The following is a 4673-nucleotide window of genomic DNA, read 5'->3' on the forward strand; positions in this document are numbered from 1 at the left end:
CTCTGTGTTCTATCCCTGTGTTCTATCCCTGTGTTCTATCTCTGTGTTCTATCACTGTGTTCTATCTCTGTGTTCTATCCCTGTGTTCTATCCCTGTTATCTATCTCTGTGTTCAATCCCTGTTATCTATCTCTGTGTTCTATCTCTGTGTTCTATCCCTGTGTTCTATCTCTGTGTTCTATCCCTGTTATCTATCTCTGTGTTCTATCACTGTGTTCTATCTCTGTGTTCTATCTCTGTGTTCTATCCCTGTTATCTATCTCTGTGTTCTATCCCTGTGTTCTATCTCTGTGTTCTATCACTGTATTCTATCTCTGTGTTCTATCCCTGTGTTCTATCTCTGTGTTCTATCACTGTTATCTATCTCTGTGTTCTATCTCTGTGTTCTATCTCTGTGTTCTATCCCTGTGTTCTATCTCTGTGTTCTATCCCTGTTATCTATCTCTGTGTTCTATCTCTGTGTTCTATCTCTGTGTTCTATCCCTGTTTTCTATCTCTGTGTTCTATCCCTGTGTTCTATCTCTGTGTTCTATCACTGTGTTCTATCTCTGTGTTCTATCTCTGTGTTCTATCCCTGTGTTCTATCTCTGTGTTCTATCACTGTTATCTATCTCTGTGTTCTATCCCTGTGTTCTATCCCTGTGTTCTATCTCTGTGTTCTATCCCTGTTATCTATCTCTGTGTTCTATCTCTGTGTTCTATCTCTGTGTTCTATCCCTGTGTTCTATCTCTGTGTTCTATCCCTGTGTTCTATCTCTGTGTTCTATCTCTGTGTTCTATCTCTGTGTTCTATCCCTGTGTTCTATCTTTGTGTTCTATCCCTGTTATCTATCTCTGTGTTCTATCTCTGCGTTCTATCTCTGTGTTCTATCTCTGTGTTCTATCTCTGTGTTCTATCCCTGTTATCTATCTCTGTGTTCTATCCCTGTGTTCTATCTATGTGTTCTATCACTGTGTTCTATCTCTGTGTTCTATCTCTGTGTTCTATCTCTGTTATCTATCTCTGTGTTCTATCCCTGTGTTCTATCTATGTGTTCTATCACTGTGTTCTATCTCTGTGTTCTATCTCTGTGTTCTATCTCTGTGTTCTATCTCTGTGTTCTATCACTGTTATCTATCTCTGTGTTCTATCTCTGTGTTCAATCCCTGTGTTCTATCCCTGTGTTCTATCTCTGTGTTCTATCTCTGTGTTCTATCTCTGTGTTCTATCTCTGTGTTCTATCCCTGTGTTCTATCTCTGTGTTCTATCTCTGTGTTCTATCTCTGTTCTATCCCTGTGTTCTATCTCTGTGTTCTATCTCTGTGTTCTATCCCTGTTATCTATCTCTGTGTTCTATCCCTGTGTTCTATCTCTGTGTTCTATCACTGTTATCTATCTCTGTGTTCTATCTCAGTGTTCTATCCCTGTGTTCTATCTCTGTGTTCTATCTCTGTGTTCTATCCCTGTTATCTATCTCTGTGTTCTATCCCTGTGTTCTATCTCTGTGTTCTATCACTGTTATCTATCTCTGTGTTCTATCTCTGTGTTCTATCCCTGTGTTCTATCCCTGTGTTCTATCTCTGTGTTCTATCCCTGTTATCTATCTCTGTGTTCTATCCCTGTTATCTATCTCTGTGTTCTATCCCTGTGTTCTATCCCTGTGTTCTATCCCTGTGTTCTATCTCTGTGTTCTATCACTGTGTTCTATCCCTGTGTTCTATCCCTGTTATCTATCTCTGTGTTCAATCCCTGTTATCTATCTCTGTGTTCTATCTCTGTGTTCTATCTCTGTGTTCTATCCCTGTGTTCTATCTCTGTGTTCTATCCCTGTTATCTATCTCTGTGTTCTATCACTGTGTTCTATCTCTGTGTTCTATCTCTGTGTTCTATCTCTGTGTTCTATCCCTGTTATCTATCTCTGTGTTCTATCCCTGTGTTCTATCTCTGTGTTCTATCACTGTATTCTATCTCTGTGTTCTATCTCTGTGTTCTATCCCTGTCTTCTATCTCTGTGTTCTATCACTGTTATCTATCTCTGTGTTCTATCTCTGTGTTCTATCCCTGTGTTCTATCCCTGTGTTCTATCCCTGTTATCTATCTCTGTGTTCTATCTCGGTGTTCTATCCCTGTGTTCTATCTCTGTGTTCTATCTCTGTGTTCTATCTCTGTGTTCTATCCCTGTTATCTATCTCTGTGTTCTATCTCTGTGTTCTATCTTTGTGTTCTATCCCTGTTATCTATCTCTGTGTTCTATCCCTGTGTTCTATCTCTGTGTTCTATCTCTGTGTTCTATCTCTGTGTTCTATCCCTGTGTTCTATCTCTGTGTTCTATCTGTTATCTATCCCTGTGTTCTATCCCTGTGTTCTATCCCTGTGTTCTATCTCTGTGTTCTATCCCTGTTATCTATCTCTGTGTTCTATCTCTGTGTTCTATCTCTGTGTTCTATCCCTGTGTTCTATCCCTGTGTTCTATCCCTGTGTTCTATCTCTGTGTTCTATCCCTGTGTTCTATCTGTGTTCTATCTCTGTGTTCTATCTCTGTGTTCTATCCCTGTGTTCTATCTCTGTGTTCTATCCCTGTTATCTATCTCTGTGTTCTATCTCTGTGTTCTATCTTTGTGTTCTATCCCTGTTATCTATCTCTGTGTTCTATCCCTGTGTTCTATCTCTGTGTTCTATCTCTGTGTTCTATCTCTGTGTTCTATCCCTGTGTTCTATCTCTGTGTTCTATCACTGTTATCTATCCCTGTGTTCTATCCCTGTGTTCTATCCCTGTGTTCTATCTCTGTGTTCTATCCCTGTTATCTATCTCTGTGTTCTATCTCTGTGTTCTATCTCTGTGTTCTATCCCTGTGTTCTATCTCTGTGTTCTATCCCTGTGTTCTATCCCTGTGTTCTATCTCTGTGTTCTATCCCTGTGTTCTATCTCTGTGTTCTATCTCTGTGTTCTATCTCTGTGTTCTATCCCTGTGTTCTATCTCTGTGTTCTATCCCTGTTATCTATCTCTGTGTTCTATCTCTGTGTTCTATCTCTGTGTTCTATCCCTGTTATCTATCTCTGTGTTCTATCCCTGTGTTCTATCTCTGTGTTCTATCACTGTGTTCTATCTCTGTGTTCTATCTCTGTGTTCTATCTCTGTGTTCTATCACTGTTATCTATCTCTGTGTTCTATCTCTGTGTTCTATCCCTGTGTTCTATCCCTGTGTTCTATCTCTGTGTTCTATCACTGTTATCTATCTCTGTGTTCTATCTCTGTGTTCTATCACTGTGTTCTATCTCTGTGTTCTATCTCTGTGTTCTATCCCTGTGTTCTATCACTGTTATCTATCTCTGTGTTCTATCTCTGTGTTCTATCACTGTGTTCTATCTCTGTGTTATATCTCTGTGTTCTATCTCTGTGTTCTATCCCTGTTATCTATCTCTGTGTTCTATCCCTGTGTTCTATCTCTGTGTTCTATCACTGTGTTCTATCTCTGTGTTCTATCTCTGTGTTCTATCTCTGTGTTCTATCTCTGTGTTCTATCCCTGTGTTCTATCCCTGTGTTCTATCTCTGTGTTCAATCCCTGTGTTCTATCCCTGTGTTCTATCTCTGTGTTCTATCTCTGTGTTCTATCTCTGTGTTCTATCCCTGTGTTCTATCTCTGTGTTCTATCTCTGTGTTCTATCCCTGTTATCTATCTCTGTGTTCTATCCCTGTTTCTATCTCTGTGTTCTATCTCTGTGTTCTATCTCTGTGTTCTATCCCTGTTATCTATCTCTGTGTTCTATCCCTGTGTTCTATCTCTGTGTTCTATCTCTGTGTTCTATCCTGTGTTCTATCTCTGTGTTCTATCCCTGTGTTCTATCTCTGTGTTCTATCTCTGTGTTCTATCCCTGTTATCTATCTCTGTGTTCTATCACTGTGTTCTATCTCTGTGTTCTATCTCTGTGTTCTATCCTGTGTTCTATCTCTGTGTTCTATCTCTATGTTCTATCCCTGTTATCTATCTCTGTGTTCTATCTCTGTGTTCTATCTCTGTGTTCTATCCCTGTTATCTATCTCTGTGTTCTATCCCTGTGTTCTATCTCTGTGTTCTATCACTGTGTTCTATCTCTGTGTTCTATCTCTGTGTTCTATCTCTGTGTTCTATCTCTGTGTTCTATCCCTGTGTTCTATCTCTGTGTTCTATCACTGTTATCTATCTCTGTGTTCTATCCCTGTGTTCTATCCCTGTGTTCTATCCCTGTGTTCTATCTCTGTGTTCTATCCCTGTTATCTATCTCTGTGTTCTATCTCTGTGTTCTATCTCTGTGTTCTATCCCTGTGTTCTATCCCTGTGTTCTATCCCTGTGTTCTATCCCTGTGTTCTATCTCTGTGTTCTATCCCTGTGTTCTATCTCTGTGTTCTATCTCTGTGTTCTATCTCTGTGTTCTATCCCTGTGTTCTATCTCTGTGTTCTATCCCTGTTATCTATCTGTGTTCTATATCTCTGTGTTCTATCTCTGTGTTCTATCCCTGTTATCTATCTCTGTGTTCTATCCCTGTGTTCTATCTATGTGTTCTATCACTGTGTTCTATCTCTGTGTTCTATCTCTGTGTTCTATCTCTGTGTTCTATCACTGTTATCTATCTCTGTGTTCTATCTCTGTGTTCAATCCCTGTGTTCTATCCCTGTGTTCTATCTCTGTGTTCTATCTCTGTGTTCTATCT

The sequence above is a fragment of the Oncorhynchus keta genome, unplaced genomic scaffold (genome assembly GCF_023373465.1).
Source record: "Oncorhynchus keta strain PuntledgeMale-10-30-2019 unplaced genomic scaffold, Oket_V2 Un_scaffold_18976_pilon_pilon, whole genome shotgun sequence".
NCBI lineage: Eukaryota > Metazoa > Chordata > Actinopteri > Salmoniformes > Salmonidae > Oncorhynchus > Oncorhynchus keta.